This window comes from Akebia trifoliata, chromosome 14, assembly GCF_017979445.1.
Source record: "Akebia trifoliata isolate Shusen 1 chromosome 14, ASM1797944v1, whole genome shotgun sequence".
Classification (NCBI taxonomy): Eukaryota; Viridiplantae; Streptophyta; class Magnoliopsida; order Ranunculales; family Lardizabalaceae; genus Akebia; species Akebia trifoliata.
Genome location: NC_141388.1, coordinates 28,094,233 through 28,108,213, shown reverse-complemented (window position 1 = coordinate 28,108,213; position 13,981 = coordinate 28,094,233).

Sequence of the window (13,981 nt, the reverse complement as noted above, 5' to 3'; positions counted from 1 at the left end):
ATCATTCTACTCAAACCCAAGCCCATTGACTTCTCAACCCAACACAATACCCATCGAACCCACTACCCAACCATCCTACCTAAGCCTAATCAATCTACTCAAGTTCAACATCACAACCAATCAACTAAGATCATCAAGGTGGAAAATATGTCACCACCTCAACTTACCTCCCTCATCAAACAACCTACCCCCATTATCTGTTCTCTAAAAAATCATTTACCCCCATCACATTTTCTCTAAAAATCACATCAATCCATCACCTTCTTATAACCTACTATCATCATTCCTTACAAATTCATTCTCACAAATCAAACCCACACCCCTCCTTTCTAATCAAACACTTATTCTTTCCAATTAACTTATCTAATACTCCATCTCCATACCCCTTTTAACACATGTCACCACTACCTCCACCCTTCCAAAAATCTAATCAATTATCCTCTTACACAATCCATTCCTTTAATTAAAATCCACTCCCCTCAACTCACCAAGAACTCAATCAATCAATTACCATTTTACACTCTCATTCTCTTAACTAAACACTACTCATTTCATTCCACCTAATACGCAATCTAAATGGGTTGAAAGATCCAACCTATTTGGGTAACAAATGATCCATTTCAACCTCCTTACATAAATACCCTTCCATCACCCTCAATTTACACACCTCCTCTCACAAATCGCAAATCATTCTACTCATTTTCATCATTTCACCCCAACCTACCCCTAAAATAACCTCTAAACTCCTATAAAATCCCTCCCACTCTCAACTCATACTACCTAATACCGAATTCCCAAGGACTTAAAAAATTACTCTCTCTTAAACTACCACTCTCTCTATACTCACCTCTTTACTAACAACTCATCACTCACTCTTAACTCCTTACTCTCTCAAGTTAATCAAGAAAACTCAAGGAAGTACATCTTTTGAAGATAAAAGAAGATCAACAAGATCAAAATGGGTTTTGGACAAAAAAGAATTCTACTTCTTCATTTTCTCTACACTTACGCACACACTACTAAAGGTTCAAACCATCAAAGTGCCTTTTTTTCAATAAGAGTGTCATTAATGGTTTAGACCAACATCAAAGTCCCTTGGGGGCACAAATCGAATTTATTCGACTTTTTTTTCTTTCTTTTCAAAATCGATCGTATCCGAGATTACCACCAATTGTGGAGGGAGTAGGGTGCCTAACACTTTCCTTATTCCCTAATATGGACCCCCTTACCTAGATCCAAGGTTTGGCTAATGTACCTTATCCATACGAGAGTCACTAAACGTCAAAAATAAATTTTCTATGAAATATATAACAGGTAACTATTCACATCCTTTTGCGAAAAGAATGGTGACGACTCCAAAATCTCAAAGTGGTTGAGATATTCGAAAATGAAGAATCTTGTATCCACAATTCTAATAAGAATGTAAACTACAGTCTTAAAAGTTTCACCCTAAAAATTTCTAGTAGGTCTGAATGACTCATCATATTGCGAATAGCTTCTTGATAAGTTCGATTTCTTCTTTAAGTAATTTTATTTTGCTCAGACGTTACAGGTATTGTATATTGAGAAATTATTCCTTACTCCCTCAAATATTTCACAAATTTCTCATGATTTATACCATCATTATCCATCCTTCCATAATACTCTCCATCTCTATTAGATCTGACAACTCTGATCTTCTTATCCAACTTCTGTCTGGTAGGTTTTGAAAATTTCTAATGCCCCATCCTTATGGTGGATCAGATACAAGTAAATGAATATAAAATAATCATCGATGAAAGTAATAAAAAAATGTTGATCGCGTCGAGAAGGAATGGAAAAAAGGACCACAAATATCTTTATGAACTAATCTCAGCAAAATAGTAGCTTTAGTAGTTTTTGAAAGCGCCCTCGATCCGTGGGGTGCGCGGATCCGCTTTTGACTTTGAGGTTTGGGAGTCGCCACCTAGTTATTATGGTCTAGGAACCGAATATCGATTTGAAACAGATATAAAAATAACCAATCTACTAAAACAAATAGAGTCTAGAGATCACAGTACGGGGTTGGAAGGTGTTAGGCACCAACCCCGCCCGGCAAACGTCGGTCTATACTAATCCTCAAATAAAACTACATTGATAAAAAGACCTAAATAATAATAAAAAAATATATTTACTTTTACAAATGCAACAGTTTTGTTCCCTCAGATTTGAATAACAGCTCCTCGTACAGCACTTTTCGTTTCATTTTGTCATTAGATTCGCTTCAGACCTCCAAGGCAAAGTACCTCCTTCTTAGATCTGAATTTTTTTTTATGGATTTCTAGGTGTTTTTGAAAGGTTTCTAGGTGTTTTTGAGTTAAAGTTGGGGTATGGGTGTTAGGTAAGGAGTTAGGACTTTAAAATTAGGGTTTATGGGAGGCTAGAAAAGTTTTTTGACCTATTTTTCCTAAGGATTTTTTTTATACGAAAATAGGTTGTAGAGACCCTTATTTATAAATTTTGTAAGTACTTTTTAGATAGAGTTAGTGTTTAATTAGAATTATTTTTAAATAGAGTTAGTATTTAATTAGAATTACATTAGATAGTTTTATAGTTTAATTTGAATTCTATTAAATAGTTTTAGAATTTAATTAGGTTTCTTTTAGATAGTTTTAGAGTTTCATTAGAATTTTTTTTAGATAGTTTTAGAGTTTAACTAGAATTCTATTAGGGTTTTGACTTTGGTCTTGTTAGATTGATTAGGGTTTTGACTTAAGTCTCACTTGATTGACTAGAATTTAGGATTTTGACTTAAGTATTACTTGATTGATTAGAATTTAGAGCTTTGACTTAAGTCTTACTTGATTGACTTGACTTTAGGATTTTTACTTAAATCTTACTTGATTGACTTGACTTTAGGATTTTGACTTAAGTCTTATATGATTGACTTGAATTTTAATTAGGATTTCACTTTACATTAATTAATGTTTTAATTATTAATTTCAGAAATTTTAATTATTAAAATTATAAAATTACCATTCTACCATCGGAAATGACTTTTTACGTTTTAAGTTATTTTTTAATGTTCCAAGATGTTTTGAAATCTATTTTTTGTAAGGAATTCAATGGGAATATTGGTTTTTGTCATTTATGAAATTTTTTGTGTAAAATGGTCGTGAACTTTATGAGGGGCATTTTCGTAATTTTATCAAATTTTGTGAAAATTGGCGAAATAGTTTATTTGATTTTGATTTGTTATTTTATGTGTTTGAATGAATTTTCCTAAGCGTAATGTAGGCTTTAGGGATTTTTTGAGGTTATTGGTATTTTAGTAATTTGATCATTTTTTAGTGATTTTTATCGTGAAGCTTTTTTTTATCTGAAAAATGATGATTTCTATGTTTTTAGGGTTATATTTTCCTAGTGTAGTGTGTTACTATAGTTTTATTAGTTTGAGATACCTCATCTGAATTTCTGAAACTTATCTAGCAACAAAATATAGCAATGGAATAATCATCCTTCATTGGGAACTGTTACAATCAAGTTGACGAGTTGATTAATCAGGCGAGTAAAAAAATGGGGTGTCTACAAATGCCCCTATTTGGCAAAGGGTTGAAGCAAACTAGATAGCAAATCTATTTTTGTAGATAGTGCGATATCCAAATGCCAAAGCTAGTGATAGTTCATTTTGTAGTATAATTTAGCAATTCGTCAAGATGTTCGAATCCTTGAAGATAAAATTCTCTCCCAACTAGAAAGTTGTCAAGTCCTTGAGCGCGAACTCTCACTGACGGTGTCAAATCCTTGAATTTTAAAAAATTCTCCTTGACTAATGTGGGCAATTGTGTACTCGAAATTTGAGATAAATCTCAGAGATGGTCTGAGCTATATTTGAGCATAAATTAAGTAAAATATGAACATAAAACTGAGCATAATTCTGAGAAAATCCTCGGCGGCATCTGAGCATAATTTCGAGAAAGTCCTCGGTGGCATCTGAGCAAAATTCTGAGAAAGCCCTCGGCAGCATCTGAGCAAAATCCGGCGGCATTTGAGCAAAATCTAAGTTAACCCTTGGCGACAACTGGGCAAAATCCAAGTTAATCCTTGGCGGCAACTGAGCAAAATCTAAGTTAACCCTTGGCGGCAATTGAGCAAAATCCAAGTTAACCCTAGGCGACAACTGGGAAAAATCCAAGTTAACCCTTTGTGGCAACATAATTCGAGAAAGAATGGACAATTCTAAGAAAGAATGAATGAATCTAGGAGTTTTACTTTACCTACTCGGGGCGAAAGAGTACTGAACTATATATATATATATATATATATATATATATATATATATATATATATATATATATATATATATATATTTAAGCAAAATATGATATCAGAAACGATTTTGTTTGAACTTCAAGATTTTATCAAAAAGTTTTATGAATTTAAAACCTGAGTTTTTATTTCTTTTGAATCTCAAGGATTTTTGAAAAATTATTATCAAGAGGGTAACCTTAAGTTTGGGATTCCTTTTGTCTTTTAGGATTAACATTGCTCAACCTTAAAAATAAAATGCCCCTAGTATGACAGGAAACATGGCATTGGAGATAATTGAACACATAATGTAAAAATTAAAAAAATACCCCTAATATAAGGGGAAAACTACATATCAAAGAAGAAAGAAGGTGCCACTTGTATGAAGGTTTGAAATATTTGATTACCATAAGCGCAATAAAGATTTAACTTTTTATTTTGATTAATTTTATTGAAGATTTTGAGTCAAGTTCAAGAGAACAAAATATTTCCTTTTGAGACTCATCATAGAATTCACCCTTCTCTCCCTTGGTTCTCTTGGGGAAGCAAAAATTTTCAGATCGATCGTGGCCAAGATACTTGTGGCTTCTGAGTCCATGCCTGATTTAAACTAAGTATTGAACTTGATTATTCAGACTTCTAATGTTTTAGCTCGGACCGCTCTTAGCTTTTAAACATCCAGAGATTTTTTTCTATTTTTCTTTGTTGCTCTAACTTTTACCTAGATTGCCCTTTTAGGTTTTCAAACTAGCAAGCTTTTTTATTTTGCTCTGATTGTTTTCAAGACCGTCCTTTCGAATTTTCAACCTTGTGAGCTTACCTTAATTTTTACCTAAATCGTCCTTTTGGGATTTTCAACCTAGTAGGCTTTATTCTTTTTTTTTCTTTTTCTTCTTAACTTCTAGAGTTACTGTCTGGTCATGCTTTGCTACCTTCCTTGACTTTTTTACACGGTACTTAGGAGGACTTTTATAGGTAGGTTTAAGACTGGGTATAAAAAGAAAAATAATTCTAAAGCTCAAAAACCCGAATGCCCCTTGTGTGCCATTTTTCTTTTTTTCTTTGAATTTTTTTTTCACTTTGACAATATTTCCTTTTATATATATTTTTTTTATTTTGATGTGGTCGGGCCTGAAGTAATTTCTCAGGTTACCTACGTACCCAAGAATTTTGGGATCAGACCAAAATGTAGTTCAAATTTCCCCCCCCCCTTTAGGTTGGGTGATTAGGTTGAGAACGAAAAATATATTTTTCTTTTGAAAAAACTTCAAAGGGATTGAGAAAGGATATATTGAACTAGGTAATAGGAGAATTGATTCGGCCAAAGATGACCTCTTTAGATGTAGTACCGTTTGATTTGGTCAAGGTTGATTGGTTCAGGTAATTCAATTCCATCATGGTCTTGAAGTCTGACCATTTTTCCTGGTAATATTTCCTTGATGATGAACGGACCTCCCTAATTTGGTTTGAACTTCCCTCTAGGCTCAAAGATAGGTGTCCGATTCTCTTTGAGTACTAAATCCCTGACTTGTAAGTGACGGGCCTTGATCTTTTTGTCAAATGCACGGGCGACTCTTCTCTGATATGCCTATACGTGGTACAGAGCTCTTACTCGTTTTTCTTCGATTAAATTTAATTCTTCATACCGTTAACGAATCTAATCTACTTCTGGTAACTAACTTTCAACAAGACTCTGAGAGATGGAATTTTCATTTCGATTGGCAAGACTGCTTCCATGCCATACACTAAGGAGTAGGGAGTAGCTCCAATAGAGGATCGAATTGAAGTTCGATATGCCCATAGTGCAAATGGTAATTTCTCTGACCAATCTCGATATAATTGACACATTTTCCTGATAACTGGCTTCAGATTCTTATTGGCTGCTTCAACTGCTCCATTGGTTTGAGGATGATAAGGAGATGATTTGTAGTTCGAGATTTTGAACTTCGAACACAGTATAATAACTTCGGCTTTAAAGTGTGATCCATTATTAGAGATCAGTTCCGAAGGTACCCCATATCGACTGATGAGATTTTTTTGGATAAACTTTGCAACTCGAGATGCATTGAGGACAACATAATAGGTAGCTTCAACCCACTTAGTAAAATAATCGATAACAACTAGAATGTATTCATGCCCGTTTGATGCCTTAGGTGATATTTTACCAATAATGTCAATTTCCAAAATAGAAAATGGCCACGGTGAAGTAGACTAACTAATTGAGAAGGTGGCACATGTATGAGGTTTGCATGTATTTGGCATTTGTGGCAGGTCTTGACCATGTGATAACAATCTGTTTCCATCGTGGGCCAGTAATACCCTTGTCTCATAATTTTCCTAGCCAACATTTTTCCACTCATGTGAGGACCACAGTCCCCTAAATGTAGTTCAACCATTATCTGTTCAGCTTGATCTTCATCAACACATGACAAATGAATCCCATCATAAGACATTTTGTATAAACTTCCTACGCACAGGATGAATTGAGATGCTAATCTTAGTAGGGTTTGTTGTTCCTTCCTCGATGCTTTTTCTGAGAATTCTTATTTTTCCAATACTTTTTTGACATCTGTATACCATGGCTTTTCATCAGGTAGTCGAGTAGTAATGTTGATCTGATGGCAATATGCAGGTTTACCTTTGACTTCGACGGTGATCGGCCTCAATTCCATGCCAAGAGGCAAATGGATCATTGAATAGAGAGTGGCTAAAGAGTCAGCAAATCTATTATCTTCCCTTGATAGGTGCTGGAATAGGATAGCTTTAAAGTTACTCACTAAGTTTAATAGATACTCATGATAAGGCTTCAACTTTTCATCCCTAGTCTTTCATTCTTCCAACGACTGATGTATGACCAAGGTTGAGTCCCCGAATACTTCAATCTGTAATGTCTAGACTCAAAGCAGCTTCAAGCCCAGCGATGCATGCCTTATATTTAGCTGTGTTATTAGTATTAAAAAATGCTAATTTAATAGCAATAGGAATATGGCATCCTTCAGGAGAAAATAGAACTGTCCGTATTCCATACCCATTTTGATTGGTGGTCCCATCAAAGTATAGCTATCATATTTGATTATGCGATTCTTCTTCAACATGCAAAATATTCTCACCTAGGGCCGAATTCCTTCTACTACCGGGTGATCTGTCAAGTATTCTACCACAGCTCTTCCCTTGATAGATTTCTGCGTAACATACGTGATGTCAAATTCTGATAACAACAACAACCATCGTGCGGTTCTCCCTATCAATGTTGATTTCTCGAAAAGATATTTGAGAGGATCCATCTGAGATAACAAGATAACTAAATGAGATAATATATAGTGTTGAAGTCTCTGAGTAGCCTATACTAATGCCAAACAAGTTTTTTCTAGGACTGAATACTTCTGTTCATACTTTAACATCTTTTTATTGATATAGTAGATAGCCCTTTATTTGCGATTACCTTTGTCATACTATGCAAGCATACATCCCATAGCTTCTTCCGTGACTGATATATAAAGAAGAAGTGGTTCATCCGGTATAGGTGGAACCAAAATAAGCGGGTTCAAGAGATATTTCTTGACTTGATCGAAAGTCTTTTGACATTGTTCATTCCAAACTGTTGGTTCATTCTTCTTGAGAAGCTTAAAGATAGGTTTGCAGATGTTGGTGAGTTGAGCGATGAATCTGTTGACATATTGGATTCTGCCTAAAAACCTTGAATCTGCTTTTCAGTCTCAGATGGTGGCATTTCTTGGATAGGTTTAATCTTTACAGGGTCTACTTCGATCCCTCTTTGACTGACCACAAATCCTAATAATTTTTCAAAAGTTACTCCAAATACGTATTTATGCTGGTTGAGATGGAGTTGGTACTTTTGAATCTTGGTGAAAATTTTTTCTAACGTAGCAACGTGCCCCAGTCGTTTATTAGATTTGACTATCATATCATCTACATAGACTTCGACTTCCTTGTGTATCATGTCATGCAGTAAAGTCGTGGTTGTTCTTGGATAGGTGGCTACAGCGTTATTCAAACTAAAAGGCACAACCTTGTAGCAAAAGGTTCCCCACTGTGTGATAAAGGACACTTTTTGCATATCTAGAGGATCCATTTTTATTTGATTGTACCCTGAAAAACCATCAATGAAGGACAACAAAGCGTGCCCTGCCATACTATCTACTAGAACATCTATGTGTGGTAAAGGAAAACTTTCTTTTTGACTCGTTTTGTTTAGGTCTCTAAAGTCCACACACATTCTAACTTTTTCATCATTTTTAGGCATTAGGACGACATTAGCAATCCACTCATGGTATTTTACTATTTTTAAGAATCCGACATTAATCTGCTTTGTAATTTCTTCTTTAATCTTTAGAGTCCATTTCGACTTCATACGTCAAAGTTTCTATTTGATTGGTCGAGCATCAGGATATAATGGAATCTGATGTTGAACAATATATGTGCTTACTCCTGGCATATCCTCATAAGACCACGCGAATATGTCTTTGAACTTTCTGAGTAAGTCTACTATTCCCTTGCGTTCATCAGGAGATAAGGTGATTTCAATCCGAATCTCTTGAGGACTTCTTTTTGTTTCGAGGTTGATAACCTCTACTTCCTCCATTAGAGGTTGAGTCTGACGTTCATTTTCTTATTCAAGTAATTTGATTACTTCAGGGGGAGGTTCTTCGTCAAAAGATTCTCCTTTCGAAGCTAGATTATTAGTTAAATTATCATTGCGCTTAGGGTAATCAAAAATTTCTTTCATTTCATAAAAAAAAGATGGGGTACTAGGACTCATTGCAAACTTAATAGACTCACTTGACTCAACAGGAAAAACAGACTCACTAGAAATAACAGACTCGTTTGACTCAGTAGAAACAACTAACTTACTTGACTCAACAGAAATAAAGGATTCATCAGACATGTCAGACTAAACATGACTAATAGGACTCCAGTCTTGACGTGTAGCACAAGACTAATTACATGATAATTAGAGAAATACCAAACAACGGATTTGATTATAGACTGAGGATTTAGAGTCTCCTTCCCAACTGACACCACTAAGACACTATGATCTTCAATGAACAACTGATCAATGTTGAGGGAGTCCAGGTTGAGTTGCCAGTCTTCAGCTTCCTTTTCTTCAACTTCTGTGCTTGCTTCCTTTTCAGGCCATTTCATGCCAAAGAAGATTTCAAACCCCGATAGACGAGTGCCTGTGATGTGATCAATGAACGGTTCTAGGAACCCACAACAACGAAAATCTTCTCCTTTCACGAAATAGTCATGAAGGATCTTACCATAAGACTTTATTTTAATCAGATCCGTGGTGCGCCCTTGCCTTTTTGCCACTGCCTTGTCCCACTTTCTCTTCTAGTATTGGCCCCAATCTTCCTTAGTAGGCTTATATCCTAGTCCGAATGTGCCGATGACTTCTTTAATCACTGGTGCCTCTTTAATATCTTATTGCTGGCGACCTAGGCCCATACTAGGGAAAATCTCTTTTTTTTGAACATATTGGCCATGTAGCAATTAGAGGTATTCTCGATAGAAAAATATTTTTTCACTGAGTGATCCTATTGGACTAGGCATATCTTTTCAAATTCAAATCCACTGAGCTCTACCCCCTGTTGTTCTGATTAAATCTCAAGTAACGATTCATTATTGGCTTCGGTACTATTTACAATCCCCACAATCTCAACATCTCCATGAAGGGTAATTACTAGTCCATCTTTGATAAATTTAACTTTCTAGTATAGCGTGGAAGGTATGGCTTTGATATAATGTAACCATGGTCTCCCTAATAGTAAATTGAAATAGGACTGGATATCAATAATCTAAAATTCCATAGGGAATTCAACTATGCCTGTAAATAATCAAAAGTACAAAATTCCTAGTAAATCCCTCTTGGTGTTATCATAGACCCTAACACCTTGATTAGTGAGCTTGAGATCTTCAGCCTTAAATCCGAGGCAGGTAGCAGTTTTTAAAGGGCAAACATTCAGTGCACTCCCATACTCAATCAAAACCAGAGGTACCCTCATCCCATTGTAGTTGACTATAATATGTAACAGTTTAGTGTGGCTCGCTCATTCTTTTGGGAGATCTGAGTCTGAGAAAGACAATACGTTCTCCACATAAGTTGCTCCTACTATATTGGCCAGCTGATCTGGAGAAGTATCGAGTGAAACTTGAGCTATACTCAACGCTATGAGAACAGCTTCCCTATGGGCAGTGGAAGCCATGAGCAAATCCCAAATTGAGATATTGGCCCCTGATTTCTTCAATTGCTTGATCACGGAGTCATTTTCTTCGATATTCTCTTTAATGGGATCCATTTCTTTTCTCGCCAAGATTATAGGATTATCAACACGGAGTTCTGATAGCTTAAAGAATCTTTCTCCTCGGATCATATGTCTAACTTCATCGCACGAAAAGGAGAAATATTCATCTTCTTCAGTTAATAAGTATGTATCTTCATCTGTCAAAGATACAGGGTTTTTCGGGTTCATTTGAGCCAATAGGTAACTAGTGAATGCGGGACTACTGTAGTAAGGCGGGGATAAACAGTATGTATAATCTGAGGTTAGATCGAAGGGCTCGTAGCTCGTGGTGAAGACTTCATCGGTGAAAGTTATTCTGACGATAGGATAATTGAGTGGTTTGACTTGGATGGGGTGGATGAGAGATACAGGGTCAAATGGTAATTGGGTGTTGGAAACTATGCTTAGAGCTGGTGGAGGTTGATAGGTAGGTAATGGATTAGTGGTGACATTTGGTAATGTTAGGCAAGGGATGGTGACCTTTTTGTTGTCGATAAGGTTTTGAATGGCATGGCGCAAGGTGATACATCGATCAGTGTGATAGCCAGAGTTTTGATGATATTCGCAAATCAAGTTAGGGTTGTGTCCGGTTGGAAGGAGATTTGGTAAAGGTCGAGGTTGAATCGGGGTAAGCAGTCATTTTTTCAACAGTTTTTGCAAAGTTACGGTAAGGGTCATCTCTAAATTGGTAAATTGGTGCGGAGTTCAGGATTGACTTGGGTGAGTTTGATTATTAGACCGGGATGGAGGTTGAACTGAGGTAGCTGATGTGTTGGCTATGTAAACAAGGTCGGCACTAGGTTTGGGAACATAGGGTTTTTTAAACTTGTTATCCGAGGGGTTAGAAAGAACCCCAGAAGCAAACGGATCCTTGAGTTCGCTTCTGACTTGTAATAGGGATTCAAAGGTAAGAAGATATTGAGCAACCAAGTGTTGAGCATATCCTTGTGTAAGGTTTTTCAGGATAATGACTATTTGTTCCTTTTCTGATGGCCTATCCCACATTTGGGCAACTTTGGCCCTCCAATGGCCAATGAAATCAATAAAAGTTTTTCCATTTTCTGCTTAGTTGACTCCAAATCCCTTCTTGAAGTCTCAATCTCGATACTGTACTTATATTGATGCCAGAAAGTCTTTAACATGCTCTCCCAGGTACCCACGGTAACTGGATCTTGAGACATCAACCAACGTAGTGTTGATCCTGATAGAGTTTTCTGAAATAATAACGTCATCTATTCATTACTGAGCCCCATAGTGCGCATCTTGGTAACATACACTTTAAGATGCATTTTTCCACAACCCACCCCATTAAACTTGTCCATTTCAGGCATCACAAACTTCCCAAGCAAATGAATTCTAGGGATACGATTCAGAACTTCAATGCCTGCTGCAATTTCATTGATTCCCTTTATACTTTTCAAAGCTGACTCCAACTGAGACATCCTATTGGCTAATACCGGGTTTTCATGGACATATTCTTCATCTCCGTCGAGTTTAAAAACTTCAGGTGAATGTTTCTCTTCTACCTTTTTTCTTTTTGGGTCATCGAGAGGATTACCTATTGATTCTGCAGTCTGTTCTAGATCTTCTACCTTGCCTTTTATATTATTGATATCATTGGCAAAGATTACCAAAATCTTACGGATCTCTGTAAGCTCAGATTCTAAAATCATTTCTGCCCGTTGACTTGGTACCAACGTTCGCTCTAACCGACTAGACTTACGACTCCAACTAGGAGGTGGATGCTTGATTTTGGGCGTAATGATAGTCCTAGAACCCCATCAAAGATAAATTTAATCAATTCCAGGATTACCCCCTTGATAACATTTTAATAAGTCTTTAGATTTTATTGAAGTAAGTGCACCAATCCATTAAATAATCCATTCATGCAATGGTCATTCAAAATAAATGTTTATTAAAAAAAATAGCTTTATTGGGACATATTGAAAATTATTGACAAAGAGAAATTCATTGGATAACATCTTTTTGACTTAAACTATTTTTTTACATGGACGTTTGGCCTTGTCTTGATGATCATCAGGATTGTTGAAACTATTAGGCTTGATCCTCTTGGCTCTAACAACTGGCTCTTTGAATTCTGCTGGTCTATCTGGATATCCTAAGGTGCGCTTGTTCCAAGCCTTCTCAATGAGATGCACTAACTTTTCAGTCAATGGCTCAGAAGGGAAGAAACTTTTGTGCTGAGGTAAAGATAACTCTATAGGTACATCGTACTGCTCTAGGATCAATATAGATTTGTAGAAAGATGTTTCTTCTAGTCTGATCAAACGGACATAATAGGATCCTTTGGTTCCTAGAACAGGGGGCTCAGTCATCCACCAAGGGCACCTTAAACAGATATGACGAGCAAGGCGAGAATCCAACCATTTGCTCCAAGCCTTGACTGAGTTGTGACGTACTAACAAATTTCTTTTGGAAAAATATTTGATTCCATACTCTAGGGTTGAAGGAATGTCTACAATTCTAAGACGGTCACAAAGCCACATATAAAGTAGGTGAGGGCTTCCTTTGAAGTTTTCCCTCTCACTATTATTTATGGCATTTAGACCTGAGAAAGTTTCTACTAGGATAAGAAGTACAGGGTTGGCTTTCCTTGAGAATTAGGAGGCTATGTCTATGAAGGACTTAGGGATAGTGACCATCGCTTTTGGAGGTCAACATGTATTGGGCTAAGATTCCTAAGCACAAACGATAGTCTCTAGTGGCTAGCTAGGCTTTTGGTTTTACATTGACAGGATGACTGCATGAGTGATATGGGCCCAGCAAAAGTACTAAGTCCAATCTCCCGTTATTGACTAGGGTCTTGGCTTCTTCTTTTGAAATGTTCAATCCTGTGGCAAGGTCACCAGAATATCTTGTCTTCAATGAAGGCCTGACTAGAGGTCCTAAAGTGGATATCCTCATAATGCCACAATAATCCTCATGAATAGGGCACAAGTGCATACGCCCAATATGAAATATGTGAAGGTAAGGGTTCCAACGCTTAGTCATAACGCGTAAGAGGTTCCAATCTATTTCAAACTCGTGGAAGCAAAAAACACTCTTCAACATAAATTTTCCAAAATTGATCTTTTCTACAGGGTGCATTCCTATGACGGTTGTTTTGACTAACTGGTCGATCGGGTTATTGCCTACAACCAGCATCCTAATTTGACACAAAAGGGTATTTTAGTACACTTCCAAGGTCCATGTAAAATATTTATTCAAAGAAATCAATGTGTAAATTACTTTTCCTTTATCTTCTTTGCTTTGTAAAACATTTTCTTTTGAAAATTTTATTCTTATAGAAAACATTTTTTTTCTAGGGAACACTTTTTCTAGAAAATACTTTTCTTTTGTAAACAATTTTTTTCTTTTAGAAAAGAATTTAATTTCCATTTTGATTGAAA